General features: G+C 41.4%; 1 protein-coding gene across 15 annotated transcripts in view; it reads left to right on the top strand.

The window, feature by feature from the left end:
- LOC137379478 (ubiquitin carboxyl-terminal hydrolase 15-like) overlaps positions 1–20,106 on the top strand; it is a 146,580-nt gene that overhangs the window by 5,013 nt on the left and 121,461 nt on the right. Inside the window, exon 2 of one of the 15 annotated variants that reach the window (XM_068050357.1) lies at positions 15,977–16,125. The exons of the other annotated variants lie outside the window; for them this stretch is intronic. The gene's annotated coding sequence lies outside the window, so the exon portion shown is untranslated. The remainder of the gene's footprint in view (positions 1–15,976; positions 16,126–20,106) is intronic. 15 annotated transcript variants of the gene reach the window in all.

Here is a 20,106-nt window from a genome sequence, read left to right as displayed (position 1 = left end):
ACGACTTCACCTTTGTCCTAGTGACCAGGCTTCGTCTGGGATTGATACTTTATATTGTGCTACATAAATTACAGCAATTTAAGTCAAGCCTGCAGTACTCCCGGGGTACACCATTTCAGTCCCCCTCTTTGGCCCGAGGCTACTAGCAAAATGTCCAACTAACACTGTGTTCCTTGCTCCATCACTTTTGGCCAGACTGGTGATTAGATTTGCACGGTTGCATTTTCTAAATTATGTCTAATATCTCAATTTAGGTGCCAGGGTACAACATTCAACCATAAATCCGATAGCAATTAGCAACTGCACTGCTACCAGTACATGGGAATCAATTCTAATCTGGGGTGAACGTCCACCCTAATACCCCAGTCCCAAACTGCCTCCCACCACGATGTGTCCTCCAGTTTGGCTTCCACATCCTTTCCCAGTTGCTTGACCTCCTGTTGGATTTGGTAATACTGCTTCATTGCTGTCCGAGCCACTTCCCTCACCTTCAGTAGATGTTCCCGCTGTTTAGGGATTCACTTCCCCTCAGGAAGCAGGTATCTCAACAAGTCCTCTGTTAGATCATCGTTTATTCTTATCCACTCCCTACGGGGAGGCTGGATGTGAGTTATCGCTGAATGTCCGATTGTCGTTGGGGTCCGAGGGTGGAAGCAGAAACTCGAGTTGATCACTGGGCAGGGGGGATTACCGTACTGGTATTAAGGTTTGCTGGTGGTTACACAGTATTCCCCTTCTCTACAATGTCCCACTCGCATCGTCGGTTCATGGCAGGTGCTGGAAATTTCAAGGGTACAGTTCAGGGTGGTATTAAAACCATGCATGGTTCTAGTCCCTATCCCTATGGGATGTGGACAGACAACATTATTCCCTACACCTAGCCAGCGAGATCCTGTAAGGAGGGAATCTCTCTGGGTCGTGTATTTGGGTACGAGGTAGTACTTTGGCCAGTTGCTATCTCCCAAGATCTGTGTATTCTCTACCCCGAGAAGGGTTTGGATGCCCCTGGTTCTGTAGTGTTTTGCTAGCATGTTGGTTTAATTCAAATCTAACTTAAAATTCTATTTAAACATTGCTTTGCTCAATATGATTTAGAAGTCATGGCTAACAGCTGTAATTCATTAATAAATACCAACTGGCTCTACACAATTATTCTAGCAATTCAATTTTTAAAAATTGAGTTACATTTGAATCAGTGAATCTGGCAATGCAGCTCAGCCATGAAGCTAACATCTCTTGTTCACAAATAATGAACGGATTACCCAAAATGGGACCCTGCAGTCAACATTCATGCTGGTTCGACAATTTAATAACAAATAACTTGAGTAGAACTTAATCCACCAAGTAACCGCATACAGATTGAACAGGGGTTGTAATGTTAGAACTACAGTGGATGATACTGACGCTAGACTGCTTTAAGTATAAAGGCAACTTTCCTTGCCATGCTTTGCAACTTCAGGCACTGCTGTTCCCCATACCCAGCTGCCCTGAGCTACTCCTTAGGCATACTAGTTTGTTAACCGTGCCATTTAACATTCCACGCACCTGATCGCAATTGGCATTGCTGAAGTTCTTGTAGAGCAGGCCTTGTTGGGTCCCCCAGTCAACCGCCTTGGTTCCTTCCGCACTTGTGGTTGCCAGACACATCAGCAGTACTGCGGTTTTCATGGTCCTGTATAGAGGGAACATAGCGTACGCCGGTCGTCACTGGTTAGTCTTTATTATTATTCGTGTTTTCATACTCCTTGATCTGTGTCCAGTGTTTCCACCGGCCTTTCCCTTCCACATCCACGTGTACAAGTGTTGCTGGTCATCGGGACCTCGTAAGGTCCTTGCCAGCGAGATGCTGATCCTGGTTTTGCAAGTAGGACCCGAACAATTCCTTGATCCCCTACTCTCAACTTTTCCCTGTCCTTTTAGAATAACTTCCAAGTTCTGATGATCCCCACTTAACCACATTTGAATTGCGCCTTCTTTAACTTGCAAAGGTTTGAAAGGCTAAAACTGGGTTTATGCTGGACTTTTGCAAGGCTCCGGATCTATCTCTGTATTTGGAAAACAAACTGGAGCTTTATCCCCAGTTGCCAGTAGTTTGTGTCAGTATGTCTCAGTTTTTAAATTTCATTGAAAATCACAAATTCAAGCACACACATCATGCACCCAAATAAAATAAATAAATCAACAGACAGCAAAGAGTAGCATCTGCATTTAAAGGAAGGGTGACAGAAATAAACCAATTACGTCAACAATCCCAATTCTCCTCCTTCAAATGTCTTGCACCAACTATAATTAGAAACTAAAAGAAAAAGATAAACTCTCACAAGCAGACAAATTCCAAGAGTTTATGCAGCAGCCTTTCACAGTCATTAATATTCTCAACTGGCTGATATGTGTCCCCTTTTCTGAGGGCCCATAGCCCGAGCTACCCAAGTCTTTATTTCGTCCTAGGTGCCTCGAGCCATTCTCCCTTCCTCTGGTAGTGCTGAGTAAATCCTGCTCAGCTTCACTACACCTCTGCTTCAACAATCTCTCATCTGCTTTCCTCTTTTCCCTGATCTATCTGTACAATATGTCTTCAGGAACTCCACTTTCCCAGCCCACCGAGTTGTCTCTTCTGTATGTTTGGGTTGTTCCTCCTCTCGTTTATCCCTTTTTTTCTTTCTGTAATTGACTCTTTGGTCTGTCAACTATGGCACATCTACCTTCCTTCTCTTTCTTTAATTTACTCAATTCTAACTGCACCTGTCTATGCTTTTCCTCCTGCTGCTTACACTTAGCCTGATATACCAACAGCCAGACTGCTTTAATTTATCTGTCTTTACATGTGGAATCCTGCATCTACTCCTCTGCCTCACCAACGGGCATCCAAAATCTGTACAACGTGGACTCACCCTATAAATTTCACTACCACCAAACAAAGCAAGTTAGAAAGGGTTCTGAAGAAGGGTCACTGACCTGAAACGTTAATTCTGTTTCTCTCTCCACAGATGCTGCCAGACCTGCTGAGTATTTCCAACATTTCTTGTTTTTATTTCATATTTCCAGCATTTGCAGTATTTTGCTTTTATTTTAAGTTAGGAAGCAATGCTTTCTCATAACTTAAACACTCCTTTATTGTAGCTTCTTCTAGCTGCTTTTAACTTACACCAATTTAATACAACTTCACTCAGACACTTCACACACATTCACATTTACCATTCAACAATTTCTGAACACTGAGACCAAACACCAACATAGCCTTACACACACACACAAGTTTTTCTTCTTTTGTCCTTTCAACAACCTTTTAGACTACTGTGGTACTTCCAGTGTAATTTCTACCTATCATTTCCTGAAGCTTGTTTCTATCTCTGGACTTGTTTCTGGACTGGCTGTTAATTTGTTGCTGCTTTTGGAAATGTTTGTGGACTTGCTGGCAGAGTCCCATATCCGAACTGATACTGATCCTAATTGCCTTATACTTCAGACCTACCTTTAGGCCCTTCCACTGAGCTCTTTGTACTTCTTGGGAGGGGGGGTGCGGTTCATTAGATTTCCACCCATCCTTTTTCATTTTACTGGTCAAGTTTTCATCTGCTATAAATCTGGTAAGGGACCCCTCTGGTCCCCAGTCTAGACCCTCTGTGCTATTGGTCATTCTTGCAGGATGTGGTCTGCCTGAGCGGTATTGACCTGCACGTTACCCTTTAAATCCCCTGGGCAGTATTGACCTGCGGGATGCCCTTTAAATCCCCTGCTCAGCTTGACCTCTTGTGAAGGTCTGCTTTGTGGTCTCGTATATGGTAAAGGCCTTCGGGATACCTCTAAATCCCCTGCGCGGCTTCAACTACTATGTGGCTCTGCGTTGCGGCTTTCTCAGCGTGGCTCTGTGCCCAGTTCTCTCAACTCGCGACCTACCATCCTGGCGCGCACTTTGATCGCTCGGCACTCAAGTCTCCAGGCATTGGTTCTTTGATACCCACTTAAAGTACCAGTCCCGCGACTGTTAGGCAGACCTTTCCTAACTGGATGGTAAAAAAATAAAAGGTGCTCACTCACCCCTTGATTGATCTCCTCACTGTCACGGTCCTGATGTGGTATATCCTGCCGACTACGCCAGATGTCAGGGTGAGGGCTTGCCCCAAAAATGCCTCGAGAGTCGGATATCTTGTTCAAACGAGCAATCTTTATTACGCGCATGCAAGGAGAAGTCCTACTCTCTCGAATGATTGTAGGAATTCTACCAGTACAATGTTTGAGCAGTCAATTTATACAGTTACGGGAGGTTTACTTTATTAGCTGTTTCTTTAATTGCATCATCTTCCCATCTTACTCTCTTCTCTGATCTCATCTTTCCTTGATCATCCTTCCTTGATCATATTATTCACCTCGTCAACCTTTTGATTAGGTTATTCATGTGATTCCCGCCCTCCCCTACCTCTTGATTAGATTATTCATTTGGTTCTCTGTCTCACAAACAAGCTTTTCTCAAGTTTTAGCATCTTTGGTTTTACACCAAGTATTCCATGATCCTCATACACCAGCCTCCCTTGACAGTGGGAAAGATGTTTAATTTATTGCAGTTCTCAAAATTAGGAACAGGAGTAGGCCATTTAGCACCTCGAGCCTGTTCCACATTAGGCCATGACTGATCTGTGGCCTAACTCCGTATACCGGTTCTGATGAAAAATCATAGACCTGAAACGTTAACTGTTTCTCTCGACACAGATGCTGCCAGACCTGCTGAGTATTTCCAGCACTTGTGTTTATTCCATATACCGGCCTTACCTTTGCCCCCTATGTCCCTTAATACCTTTGAATAACAAAAATTTATCAACCTCAGATTTACAATCAACAATTAATCTAACCTCAGTTGCTATTTGCAGAAGTTTTTGCTAATTTCACTCTTGAAAGTTCTGGCTCTAATTTTTATACTATGTCCACTAGTCCTGGGCTCCCCAAACGTTGGAAATAGTTTCTCTGTATCTACCCTATCTGTTCCTCTTAATATCTTAAACTTCAATTAAATCATCCTTAATCTTCAAAATTCCACAAAATACAACCCTAGTTTGTGTACTCTCTCCTTGTAATAGAAATACAGCTATCATTCTGCTAAATCTATGCTGCTGTCCCTCCAAGGCCTATATATACTTCATAAAGTGTGGTGACCAGAATTGCTCACAGTACTCCAGGTGTGGTCTAGCCAGGGCTTTGTATAACTGAAGCATGCCTTCTACCCTCATGTATTTTAGTCATCTAGCTATAAAGGTCAGCATTCCATTAGCCTTTTTGATTATTTTCTGTTCATTAACAATTTAATCTAAGAACATGGACCCCCAAATCTCCTTGGACCTCCACTGTTTTTAGCTTTTCAACATTTACAAAGTACTGTTCCATTCTTTTTAGGTCCAAAGTGGGTGATCTTCGTATTTGCCTGCATTGAAATCCATTTGCCACAGTTTTGTCAATTCGCTTAATCTGTAAATATCTCTAATTTTATGCTACCATCTAGAAGTGCTGCCTCTCTTTGTCATTGACTTTCTATCCCAGCAACTAAGCTGGTAAAAAATTTGGATTGTTGAGGCCCCAGCACAGATCCTTGCAGGACATGAATTAGACAGTAAATTCTTTGTGTGAGATGAGGAACTCGGAGACTATTTGAACAAGTCATCAGCCAGAAATTGAACAAATGTCACCGTAATATTGATTGTGAATCGAATCAATCAGAATAAATCTGGGTTACAAGAAATTTTAGAGGGCATAGTGGTAGAGCATTCTCTGATCATGAGCTCAAATTACAAGTATTTCATTTTCATATTGTATGCTTTGCAGTGATACTTTATGGCAACTTTTTCCCCTCTTTTTATTTCTTCCCCCATTTCTAGAAACTCCTGGAAATGAGAGGACAGGCAGATAACCAGGTCTAAGGCCTCTGCCACTGTTACTCCATAGCTCATTTTTAGTTGTGCAGGGTGATGAACACTTAATATTTTCTTTCCTTGCTTATTGTTAATCATCTGACTTTTGCGTCATTCTTCCCTGTCTTAGTGCAACTGAGATAATGAATTTGTACAGTTACTTTGTTTAAAGCTTCAGCATGCGGTGCAGCCTGCCACTATCCCCGTTCAGGCCAATGGCCCACATTTTGCAGTGAAAATATCAGGCTATCAGTGCTCGCCATTATTAAAGAGTAAATCGGACAGCAACTTCTGGGGACCACAAATATGTAGTTAAATGTGGACATCAAGTTGCTGTCAGAGGTGTCATCCTCCTGAAGCTTCGCTATAGCAGTACTTGCCAAGAAACTGACCACTCAAATACAGGGAATTGCATGATACATACCCATTAGATATGCCAGAGAAAGCTAGGGCTTGTCCATTCAAGTGTAAATGATTCTTTACAAAAATGACTTGTATTTATATAGCAGTTTTAACATAATTAATTGTACCAAGGCGCTTCACAGAAGCGTTATAAAGCAAAATTTGGCACCGAGTCACATGAGATATTGGGGCAGATGACAAAAAGCTTGGTCAAAGAGATAGGTTTAAAGGGGCATCCCAAAGGGAAGATGTTCGAGAGCTTTGGGCCTTGCCAGCTGAAGGCATGGCCAACAATGATAGATCGATTAAAATCAGGGGTTCTCAAGAGGAGTTAGAGGAGCGAAGGTATCTTGGAGGGTTGTGGGGCTGGAGGCAATTAGAGATTGAGGTGTGAGGCAAGGCCAGGGATGGATTTGGAAAAATGAGAATTTTAAATACATCAAATGAATGTTTAGGTCAGCAAGCAGAGGGGTAATGGTTGAATAAGACTTAATGTGCTTCAAGACACTGGCATCAGAATGTTTGCCCTCAAGTTTACAGAAGGTAGAATCTGAGAGGTAAGCCAGGTGTGTGTTGAATAGTCAAGTCTAGATGTAACAAAGGTATGAATGAGGGCTTCTGCAGCAGCTGAGCTGAGACGGTGGAGTTGGGCGATATTATGCAGGTGGAAGTAGGCGGTCTTAGACATGGTGCGGGTACATGTTCTGAAGCTGTTGTCAGATATGTCACCGATGTCGCGGACAGTCTGGTTCAGCCTCTGACAACAGCCAGGGAGAGGGATCTATTTGGTGGCTAGGAACTGAGTTTGCGGCAGGAATCAAAGACAATGGCTGTGGTCTTCCACATTATATAATACATCATGGTGTGATACATCTTAATGACTACCAAATAGACTCTTTGGCACTGAAAGTTAACTTTTACAAATGTGGGCTCTGATTCCTTCAGATTTTAATTATTGAGGACTTAAATTTTTTTTTGCTTTTTCCTTCTGTCACATCTTATTCCCATCTTTCTTTCCCTCTCTCTTTTTTGCTTTCTGTGCATGATTTTACATTGAATTGAATATTCTAACTTAGATTTCCTGATTCAGACTTGCCATGTCTCAATAAGGATTCTTAATTTGATTGGTTAAGGAGGTACACAGTTGCTTGCATGTTCACACAGGTTCCAGATCCCCTTTAGAAGGTGCCATGCTATTTTAGATTTCTAATCATTGCAAGTTCCAGTGCAAACACCCACAGGATGTGGACAAATGTAACAGAAGGTCCGGACCAATCCCTTTCAGACGATTATGATTAACTTCATTATTTCATCCATGCTTTTGTCAACTGTAGACTTGACTATTCCAACCCACTCCTGGCTGACCTGTCATACTCCAGGAAGCCAGTTGTTGAATGATGAAACTGGAGCCAATCTTTACTCAGTCTTACATTTATTTACAGATTAAAGATTACAAACATAGCTCCTTACTCAAACCATCCATCAGTCTCAGTAAGTGTCTCCTTCTTTGTGCTCAAGTAAGACCCCAATTAACACCCTTCACCTGCATATTATTAAACACAATTGATATACAATTAATACTACCTCCCACAATTCTACCCTTGGTAAACTTGAGGTCATCAAAAACTCTGCTGCTGCAGTCCTTATTTGTATCAAGTCCTGTTCACCTATCACTGCTGTGCTCGCTGACCTACATTGGCTCCCGGTTAAGCAATACCACAAATCTTTTTTTGTAATTCTTGCCTTTGCTTTCAAATCCCTCCATGGCCTCTCCCCTCTCTATCTTTCTTATCTCCTCCAGCCCCGCAACCCTCCTATATCTATCTACATTCCTCTTGAGCACCTGCTTTTTTAAAATTGCATCATCATTGATGGCAGTGCCTTCAGCTGCCTAGGCCTAAGTTCTAGAATTCTATCCCTAAACCCCGCTGCCTGTCCACCTCTCTTTTGTCATCTCATATCTCCTGATGTAGCTCGGTGTCAAATTTTGCTTTAAATGCTCTTGTGAAGCACCTTGAGACGTATAAAATCAAAGAATGGTTACAGCACAGAAAGAGGCCATTCGGCCCATCTTGTCCATGTCTGCAAGAGTAACTAATCTATTCCCACTCCCCTGCCTTTTCTCCGTAACCCTGAAAATTTTTTCTCCTCAGATAATTATCCAATTCTGTTAAGTCTTGATTGAATCTGCCTCCACCACACTGTCAGGCAGTGCATTCCAGATACTAACCATTCGCTGTGTTAAAAACGTTTTTTCCTTTTGGTTCTTTTGCTATTCAACTTAAGTCGATATCCAATGGTTCTCAACCCTGCTGCTAACGGGAACTGTTTCTCCCTATCTACCATATCCAGACCCTTCATGATTTTGAACACCTCTATCACATCTCCTCTTAATCTTTTCAAGGCGAACAGTCCTAGCTTCTCCAATCAATCCACAAAGCTGAAGTTCCTCATTTCTGGAACCATTCTTGTGAATGTTTTCTGCACCTTATCTGATGCCTTCACATCCTTCCTAAAGTGTGGTGCGCAGAATTGGGCACACTACTCCAGTTGAGGCCGAATCAATATTTTATACAGGTTTACGATAGCTTCCTTGCTTTTGTACTCTATGTCCCTATTTATAAATCCCAGGATCCCGTATCCTTTATTAACTGCTTTCTCAACCTGCAACCTTCAATGGTTTGTGCACATATACCCCCAAGTCCATCTGCTCCTGCACTCCCTTTAGAATTATGACATTACATGTTTTGTGACATTAAGGGCGCTATATAACCACACGGCCCACAAGATGTATGCTGGGGAGGAAAGAAAAAGAGGAACAGAGAAAAAGGCTAGAAATCATTCAAAATGCTCTGCCAGAGCAGCTATGTTGGTTGTTCCAAAAAAATTAGAAAGGCCCAAGTTACAGCTATGCACTCATCAGCTGAAGGGAAAACCTAACCAGTCAATAGCAGTGCTTGTACAATTTTAGTGCAGATTGGTGTACAAAGCAAAGAAAACCTCAAATTGTGTGCTGATGTGAAAAAAACCTGGATAAAAAGCCAAAAGCAACTGACTGAGCGGAAGAGCTGAAGAAGTAGAGGAAGCTTTCAGGAATGGTAACACCAGGAAAGTATATTCAATTGTCAACGTCATAGCTGGAAAGAAATATGTAAACCTAGGAATAGCTATCAAGGTTGAAAACGGAGACTTGTTACATGATGAGGACAAGATATGGGGAGACAGTGGCATAGTGATAATGCCACTGGACTAGTAATCCAGAGGCCCAGGCTAAGGCCCTGAGGACACTGGTTCAAATCCCACCACGGCAACTGGTGGAATTTAATATTCAATCAATTGCTAAAAATCTGGAATTGAAAGTAACTTTCATGGCACAATTACAGAATCTGTCATCGATTGTCATAAAAACCCCAGGTTCACTAATGTCCTTTAGGGAAGGAAATCTGCTATTTTTACCTGGTCTGGCCGACATGTGACTCCAGACCCACAGCAATGTGGTTGACTCTTAACTGCCCTCTGAAATGGCCTAGCAAGCCACTCAGTTGTCAAGAGCAATTAGGGATGGGCAATGGACACTGGCCTTGCCAGCGACACCCATATCCCATGAAAGAATTTTTTTAAAAATCAGGCTGAGATGGGACATTACTGCAGGAAACTGTTTGAAGAACCAGAAAAGATAAACAACAAGCTAAGAGGAAAAAGGAAGCATACATAAGGTCTAGGAGGCTGAAGAAAGACGAAGCTTTGAAAGAATATCGGGAATGTAGGACCAATCTGAAACGAGGAATTAAGAGGGCTAAAAGGGGTCATGAAATATCTTTAGCAAACAGGGTTAAGGAAAATCCCAAAGCCTTTTATTCATATATAAGGAGCAAGAGGGTAACTAGAGAAAGGATTGGCCCACTCAAGGACAAAGGAGGAACGTTATGCGTGGAGTCAGAGAAAATGGGTGAGATTCTAAACGAGTACTTTGCATCGGTATTCACCGAGGAGAGGGACACGACTGATGTTGAGGTTAGGGACAGATGTTTGATTACTCTAGGTCAAGTCGGCATAAGGAGGGAGGAAGTGTTGGGTATTCTAAAAGGCATTAAGGTGGACCAGTCCCCAGGTCCGGATGGGATCTATCCCAGGTTACTGAGGGAAGCGAGAGAGGAAATAGCTGGGGCCTTAACAGATATCTTTGCAGCATCCTTAAACACGGGTGAGGTCCCGGAGGACTGGAGAATTGCTAATGTTGTACCCTTGTTTAAGAAGGGTAGCAGGGCAAATCCAGGTAATTATAGACCGGTGAGCCTGACGTCAGTGGTAGGGAAGCTGCTGGAGAAGATACTGAGGGATAGGATCTATTCCCATTTGGAAGAAAATGGGCTTATCAGTGATAGGCAACATGGTTTTGTGCAGGGAAGGTCATGTCTTACCAACTTAATAGAATTCTTTGAGGAAGTGACAAAGTTGATTGATGAGGGAAGGGCTGTAGATGTCGTATACATGGACTTCAGTAAGGCGTTTGATAAGGTTCCTCATGGTAGGTTTATGGAGAAAGTGAAGTCGCATGGGGTCCAGGGTGTACTAGCTAGATGGATAAAGAACTGGCTGGGCAACAGGAGACAGAGAGTAGCAGTGGAAGGGAGTTTCTCAAAATGGAGACGTGTGACCAGTGGTGTTCCACAGGGATCCGTGTTGGGACCACTGTTTGTGATATACATAAATGATTTGGAGGAAAGTATAGGTGGTCTGATTAGCAAGTTTGCAGACGACACTAAGATTGGTGGAGTAGCAGATAGTGAAGGGGACTGTCAGAGAATACAGCAGAATATAGATAGATTGGAGAGTTGGGCAGAGAAATGGCAGATGGAGTTCAATCAGGGCAAATGCGAGGTGATGCATTTTGGAAGATCCAATTCAAGAGTGAACTATACAGTAAATGGAAAAGTCCTGGGGAAAATTGATGTACAGAGAGATTTGGGTGTTCAGGTCCATTGTTCCCTGAAGGTGGCAAAGCAGGTCAATAGAGTGGTCAAGAAGGCATACGGCATGCTTTCCTTCATCGGACGGAGTATTGAGTACAAGAGTTGGCAGGTCATGTTACAGTTGTATAAGACTTTGGTTCGGCCACATTTGGAATACTGCGTGCAGTTCTGGTCGCCACATTACCAAAAGGATGTCGATGCTTTGGAGAGGGTGCAGAGGAGGTTCACCAGGATGTTGCCTGGTATGGAGGGCGCTAGCTATGAAGAGAGGTTGAGCAGATTAGGATTATTTTCATTAGAAAGACGGAGGTTGAGGGGGAACCTGATTGAGGTGTACAAAATCATGAGAGGTATAGACAGGGTGGATAGCAAGAAGCTTTTTCCCAGAGTGGGGGATTCAATTATTAGGGGTCACGAGTTCAAAGTGAGAGGGGAAAAGTTTAGGGGGGATATGCGTGGAAAGTTCTTTACGCAGAGGGTGGTGGGTGCCTGGAACGCATTGCCAGCGGAGGTAGTCGACGCGGGGGCGATAGCGTCTTTTAAGATGTATCTAGACAGATACATGAATGGGCAGGAAGCAAAGAGATACAGACCCTTAGAAAATAGGCGACATGTTTAGATAGAGGATCTGGATCGGCGCAGGCTTGGAGGGCCGAAAGGCCTGTTCCTGTGCTGTAATTTTCTTTGTTCTTTGTTCTAACAAAGATTGGAAGTTAAAAGAACTAGTACCTAAGGTAGTGAAAGATAAGAAAAGCTATAAAGTATATCAAGTGGAAAAGCAGAAGGACAAGATCAGATACCAGCGCAAGCACTAAAAGTGGGAGGTGAAACAGTAGTACATGCAATGAAAAATTATTGATATATGGGCAACAGGTGAATGGGCTTGCAAGGGGACTATTTCTGAGATGGTCACAATGCCCAAGATAGCAGGCACACAACACTGTCTAAAACAGCATACGCTAAGTCTCATCAGTCATGCATCCAAAGTACTACTTGACGCCAACAGGCAGAGTCACCCCACTGTGTGAACAGAGAAGTGGCAGAGGAGCAGTTTGCCCTCATCTCTGCTTTAAATAGGTGACCCCTTATTTTTAAACAGTGACCCCTAATTCTAGATTCTCCCACAACGGGAAACCTCCTTTCCACATCCACCCTGCCAAGACTCCTCAGCATCGTTTCAATCTGCAGAGAAAACTATTTTATTTTTTCTTTAAGCAGTGTGGTGTGTGTGTTGAGCCAAGGTAGAAGGGAACTTTGATAAATCTGTGTGTTAATGCTTTGCATCTTGACTGAATAAGTCTTGTTTTATAATAAATTGATAATTTGGTTGTTTATTAAAGAGACCCTGGTTGGTGGATTTTATTCTGAAATAAAAAGTATATATAATTGGCCGTATCGGTAACTGGGTAAACATATGTGTTGTAACCCGTGGAGAAGTGGAACTCGAAAGCGAAAGTGCACTCCTCCAGCCTCAGTAAGAACAATGGGCAAACTTTTAGAATTTGTTCAATCGAGATAGTTAATGAGTATTTAGACAGTGTGTTCATCAAGGCCCACCTGCACTAACTTATTGAGAGCAAATCGGGTTTGACAAATTAATGTTTTCTTTTGAAGAAGTGACTGTATAGGTAAAGGAATGCATTAACTGTGATGTATATAGTTTTTAGAAGACATTCAATAAAGTGTTGTACAGATGGCTTGATATAAATATTCAGGGGTCCAGTAGAAGTGGAAATATAGCAGCATTGATGCAAATAAAAACAGAAAAGATGGGAAATATTTAGCAGGTCTGGCAGCACCTGTGGAGAGAAATTAATGTTTCAGGTCGATGACCCTTCATCAGAATTGAGTTCACTATAGAGAGATTGTTCCCTCTGGCTGTAGAGTTGATAAGAGTATTCAATTTAAAGTTGTTATTGAGAATGAGAGAGCTTAGAACGTTTTTTAAACCCGTGATGTTATTAGAGTGTGGCATGCTTTACTACAAGGAGAGGTTGAGGCAGATACCATTGCAACTTTTAAGGAAAAGTGGATAAATATTTGAATTGGAGAATGATACAAGGTTTCGGAGAGAAAGTAGAGCAGTAGATTGTTCCAAGAAAGAACCAATGTAGCTCTGACACAATAGGCTGATTGGTCAGCTGTGCTGGAAACTTTTACGGTTTTGATTTTGGCTGCGTATGTTACTCGGGCATCTGACATTCTCAGTGCTTGCAATTGTAACTACAAATATATGCAACAAAGTGATTATTAGCTTTATAACTGATTTTTTAACAATCCAAGTGGTTTTTAGAAGTTGTAAGCTGAGGCTGCACTTTCCTGTCAATTGAAAGTTGCGTACAGGATCATTTGTGTTGATAGTTTGTCACGAAACCATATTTATTTTCTCCTCGGATTAAAACAGTGTGCCTTTAGGACTCTGTTTAAAAACAGTGTGCCTTTTAAAAACTACGAAGTACAGTGTGCCAGCTGCACCTGCCCCTAGGCCACAGCAGGAGAGAGGGGTCACATGGTGTACTGTAACAATTTAACTGTGTAAAAACTGGCTGAAGCCAGTTTTGAGAGACACCAGCGAAGCATGCTACTGAAGAAAAGAGCTGTCTATTTCTCAGCAAAAATTCTACAAGGAGCTACAGGCTGAGTTAATTGCCTAAGGAAAGAAAAGACCCTTTTTCTTTACTTCCAATTTTTTTATTTATTTTTTTTAATTTAGAGATACAGCACTGAAACAGGCCCTTCGGCCCACCGAGTCTGTGCCAACCATCAACCACCCATTTATACTAATCCTACATTAATCCCATATTCCTACCACATCCCCACTTTCCCTCACTTACCCTACCACCTACCTATACTAGGGGCAATTTACAATGGCCAATTTACCTATCAACCTGCAAGTCTTTGGCTGTGGGAGGAAACCGGAGCACCCGGCGAAAACCCACGCGGTCACAGGGAGAACTTGCAAACTCCGCACAGGCAGTACCCAGAATCGAACCCGGGTTGCTGGAGCTGTGAGGCTGCAATGCTAGCCACTGTGCCGCCCCTAAGAGTCTTTGCTTCAAGATTGACTCTCTTGATTGTATTTTCTGGAATTCGCAGTAAAGTTTCAACTGAGAGACTGCTGGTTTTAAAATCTGAGTGGATCCATTGCTATACTCCTTGTTTAAAGAACTGTTTGACGCTTGCTGCAGCCAAATGCCTATCTACTAAGAGACTGTTTGATATCTTTGTGGAGATTTCAAGTGGATTTGATTTACTTTTACACTTGGATACCTCACCCATCAGGAACGTAACCCACAAAGACTTAACCCAATTATTTATTCATAAGAAACAGCTAATTTTTAAAACTTGTTTTTAAGAAACCGGTTAACCATGATTTTTGGATGTATGTGTGTGAATGGGGGTGTTAGATAAGGGGAGTTAAAATAAGAAGTATAAGGTGTTTAGACATAGGTTTATCTTAACAGTGTTTAAGATTTAGTTTTTAATAAATTTGTTGTCTAAAAATATCTGGTTTGGTCTGTTTTATTCTGGGGCTTACGAGAGGGTTTAATTTGGCTGTTTTCCGGTTGGATAGGCAAACTTTAATATGCTGCAACCTGTGGAGTGATGGGACTGAATAGACAGTACATCGCTCCCGCCTCGGTCGTAACAAGTTTCTAAAAGCTTTATTTAATTATTGCAACTGTAAAATGCCTTTTAATGTATTCATGTCTCCGTCATTGTGGAGTTTTAAAATTTTTAAATCTTGATTGCAGAAGGAATTGTAATGGATAAGATGCATGTTTATATTGGTTTAATTATTGGTTAGATGTGCTTAACTGTATGGATCATTTAGTTACAGAAGGTAACGTGGTATAAACTCTTACATTGTAACTAATTTTAGCCTGTTAATCATTGCTTTTTGAAGTCCAGTTACAGTTATGTTTCTGTATCTTGCAAAGTGCAACAATCCATTTTCCCAATATTGGTTATCAAGTTAACAACAAAATACTTGCTGTTGCCCAACTCTTAACTTTTGCGCACTTTTGTTTGGATGTTTGTCCATCTAAAATTTGCCTACCAATGTCAAGGCTGTGGAGTTGGAGCCAATCTGACCCAAACTGCACCTGTGTTTAGCATGTACAGATTTAGAATTGGTGTAACAATCTAGAGGATATAAGGGAATCGAGAGAGAAGAAAGCAAGGGAGAATAAATGAAACAGATTAAAAATAGTAAAGGAGAATGAGGGTGACATTGGCAGGTGCACTGATTCAAACATGGCCAAGAGAATCTTCTGTGCTCCAGATCCACAATAGGTGGGTTTCAGAACTTGCATTTATGCCTTTTCTTTGGACTGAATGCAGGTCTTGAATGGTGGAGCGATTGATGTTAAGCAGACTTTATTTGACTTTATTGTTGTGGAAAACCAAAAGCATTGTAATTGTGTCAAACTCAGGAGAACTGTATTTCCTGGAAATTTTATGTAGCTTACTCAGGTGCTTGGACAAAGGTGGGGTGGGAAATGGAATTGAGGAGATCACATTTTTTTGCCTTTCTTGTTCAGAGTTGTGCCCAGAAACTACCTTTATCTCACTCTTTATAGGTCCATTGCAACTATTCATTCCAACATCTTTTGTAACAAAGCTTTGTTCAATTTTACGTGAATTTAAAATAAGTTAAAATTCAGTAAATTCCATAGCTTTTTTTGGTTGTTCCCAAAACAGGAAGTGATGCAAAAGAACTTCCTGGGTATATCTGCGAAGAGGAAAGGCAAAATGGCATCTTCTTGTGTTCATAGCCTAAGTGAACTACCTACATTTTCTGATACCAACAAATTTTGTCAATTGACCAAGAACAAAAATGAAATGTAACGGTAAGTAGCTTTTTCAGCATGCCCTAATGGAAGTAGTTTCCTACTTTTGCATCTAATGAAAACATCAAACGTTCAAAGAACAGATACTGTATGTCGTCTGTTCTAACACTATATCAACTTAACAGCTAATGCTTCAGCTTACCACACTCTGCCAGTGGTAGTAAGCTAAAGACCATCACAGCTCTGAAACATCTGCATAATCTGAACTTTTCCAGAGATAAAATTATATTTTTTCACTACTTTTCTTCCCACCTGAAGCTGACTTATGCTCGGGATAGGGTTCACAGAGGTCTGTGGTTTTCTGATGCCTTGTCTCACTCACCATTTGAGTTGATTATAGCCAGGCTACTGAACGTTGGTCATCTTAACCAAGTCTCTTTTTCGGTCATTCATGTATACTTTTCAGCATTAAAGGAGAGCATGAACTGTGGCTAATTTTTGGCACCTCCACTCTCTTTTTGTAAAGGCCACTGAGACTAGGCAAAGCTATACAGATCACAGCTTGAGTTTGGGACCTACCTAATCTATATGGCACATTTTGAGTCATCTGGGGAGCACAAGTTATGGTTTTCTATTTGATCCAATCTCTGCTGGTATGTTTTTTATTCATGAGTATTTGATTATTGAGCAATTTTTATTTTGTAAAAACCTATTTTCTTTCCCATTTTCTGATCAATTACATTAAATAGCTTGTTGCTTGCCAGTGTTATGGTGCCAGGGTAAAGGATATCACTGAGCGGGGTGCAGTGTATTCTGCGAGGAGAAAGGAAACAGCCAGAAGTCATGGTCCATATTAGAACCAATGATACAGATAGAAAAAGGCTGAGAACCTTCAGGCAGAGCTTTACGAGCTCGGAAAGAGATTTAAAAACAGGATCTCGGAGATAGTAATCTCAGGATTATTCCCAGTGCTACGTCGTAGTGAATATAGAAACAGGAAGATAGTGTAGGTAAATGCATGGCTGGAGAAGTGGTGCAAGAGGAACAGTTTCAGATTCTTGGGACATTGGGTCTTGGGGAAGGGGCACCTGTACAAGATGAACAAGTTGTACCTGAACAAAGCCAGAACCAATGTTCTCTCTGGAAGGTTAACTAATACCGTTGGGGAGAGTTTAAACTAATTTGATAGCGGGAGGGGAACCAGAAAATAAGAGTGGGAATGAAGTCAGAGGACAGAGAGATATAAACAATGGCAACATTAAAAACAAATCCCCCAAATTGCAGGAACCAGATTGAGGAAAATAGCAAAAGTGATGAAGGAGGTATCAAATTGTATGTATGTCATTGTCTGTAGGATAACATGGGATTATGATGTGGTTTCATTAACAGAAACTAGGCTGAAACAAGACCAGGAATGCATTCTTCATATTGCTCGTTACCAAGTATTCAGGAATGATGGAGAAGGAAAAAGAGGAGTGAGTGTGGCAGTATTGATTAAGAATTATAGTACAGTTCTCGATAGAAAGGATTTCCGCGATGATTCTAGGATTGAATCTATTTGGAGTTGAGGAACAGCAGTTAAATTGTTGGGAGATTTTTTTGAGAACGTCAAACAGTGAGAAGGAGGTGGATGTGCAAATTTGCCACCAAATTTCAAAGACTAATATTAGGAGACTTGAATTACCTAAGGCATATTCTTCATGTAGAGGCAGAGGACTTTGCTAAAGAGTGCTTTTCATCTGTCTTCACAAAGCAAATGGATGATGTGAAAGTTACTCTAAGTGGAGAGTGTAGTTATGGGCAGGATAGTGATAGGTAGAGAAGACCCACTTAAAGATTAGCATTACTAAAATTTGGTAAGTCACCTGGTCCAGATGGAATATATCTAGGTTGCTGAAAGAAGATAGAAATAGCAGAGCTATTGGTCACAGTCTTTCAATCCTCGTTGTAGTCGTACTAGATGGTTGCTGTTGTCCCACTGTTGAAAACTGAGTGGGATAAACGAGGAAGAATCCTGGACAGTCAGTCTAACATTAGTGGTGGGGAAGTTATTGGAAATCATTATGTGGAACAAAATGAACTTTCATTTAGAAAGGCGGGATAATCAAGGAGAGCCAGCATGGATTTGTGACAGGCAAATCATATCTGACTAACTTGATTGAATTCTAGGATGAGGTAATGGAGAAGATTGATCAAGGTAGCGCAGTTGGTTTTGCATACATGGACTTTTTTTGGAAGGCATTCAACCAAGTGCCACATAGATTTATTTAGAAGATGGAAGCTCATGCAATTAAGGAGAACGTGGCAGTATGAATACAAAATAGGTTCAGTGACTGGGGCAGAAGCCAGTGGTGGATGGATGTATTTCAGACTTGGAAACGTGTTCCGTAGGGTTGCTTTTAGGTCTATTAGTCTTATTTTTCAAATTTTTATAAATGACTAGGGAGCAGCATTATAAAGTTTGCAGATAATGCAAAACTTGGCAAAGTAGTAAATCACAATGAGCGTAGTTACAGGTGTTAGGATCAGATGAGGAGGGGTTGCCAGATTCCCCTCTTGTCCTTCCACTTGTTTGACCGCAACAGGGTTTATTCCTTTTTAAACTGGATGTGCTTGCCACTTAAGTGAGTGTTTAACCTTTTTACCCTTGTTGTGATTATGAGAAATAGTTTGGGTTGGATTACAGTCCAGAACAAGTAAAAATAATATACAGTATGTGGGGTCTGGTAAGTCCGTTGTCTTCCAGCTGTTGAAGTGGTTCAGAAGTCTCTGGCTGGTAGAAGTACTTTGCAGCTGGCCCACCTGGTTCAGGTTTTTCTTGGAGACAGTGATGTAGGTGGCTTTCTTTCCCCGGTGTCTCTGTCTCCAGCAATGGTAGACTTGGATGTTCCACAGGCGCAAGACAGGTTTCAAAACGAGCAGTATATCTATGGGAAGAGAGAGATATATGCGCGCTTGCACACAGCGCCACGGGGGCCTTGTCTGGTTAGCACTCAAAGCTTGTCTGCTGTGTGTAACGAAACTCCCAAATTTTACACAGCCTGGGGAGATTGTCACATGGTTCTCTCAATACCGTTTGTTTTTAATGAGGTCCGAAGTCTAAAACCTAAATCTCTCAGGTTGTATTGTCAGTGTTTACACCCTGGTGGTACATCTTCACTCATGAATGCTTCAAGATGGCTTTGCATGTCCCACTAACGAGGGGGATATTGAATAATCTACTCTGTTAGTCAAACCATTGTCCTGGATGGGATCCTTGTTAGCCGTGTCCAATTCGATGTCCTGGAACGTGAGGTATTTCGATGCAAATTGTGGTGGCCACCTTATCTGCTAGCTTTTTAAAAGTTAAATGTAGGTTCCCAGCTTTCCTTTTTAAAAGTCTAATGTAGGTTTCCAACCAATGAAGATTTTTAATTCATTTGGCATAACATGTTTTCTTGATACAGGCTTCAGGATGACAAACAGGATGGTGAAATGGCCAGAAGCATGGTGAATGGAATTCAAAATGTAGAAGTGTGAGTTAGTGCATTTTAGGAGGATTAATATGGAAAGATAGTAAAGTATAAATGATACAATTTTGAAAAGTGTAGATGAGCAAAGAGACCTTGGTGTACCAATACGCATATCCTTAAAGATGGTCAGGCATGTTGATAACGCAGTTTAAAAAAGCATATGGGTCACTTGAGTTTATAAATATAGGAATAGAAAAGCAAAGACTGGTGTTTGAGTCACTGTTTCGCCCTTTGTTGGAGTATCGTTGACAATTATGGACACCATACTTCAGGAGATTTACCAGAATGTTACTTGGAGAGGGTGAAAAAGTTAGGACTGTTCTCCTTGGAACAGAGACGATTAGGTTTTGATAAAGTAAATAGGAAAAAAAAACTTCCTCTGATGAGTGGGTCAATAACTAGAGGTCATCGATTCAAAATCATTGGAAAAAGATCTAGAGGGGTGATGAGAAATATTTTCACCATGTTGTTGGGATCCAGAATTCTTAACTTGAAAAAGTGGTGGAAGCTGATTCCTTAAATTATTTTA

Source organism: Heterodontus francisci, chromosome 18, assembly GCF_036365525.1.
Source record: "Heterodontus francisci isolate sHetFra1 chromosome 18, sHetFra1.hap1, whole genome shotgun sequence".
Lineage (NCBI taxonomy): Eukaryota > Metazoa > Chordata > Chondrichthyes > Heterodontiformes > Heterodontidae > Heterodontus > Heterodontus francisci.
The sequence above is the reverse complement of the archived record's forward strand: the minus strand, read 5'-3'. Positions and strand labels throughout refer to the sequence as shown.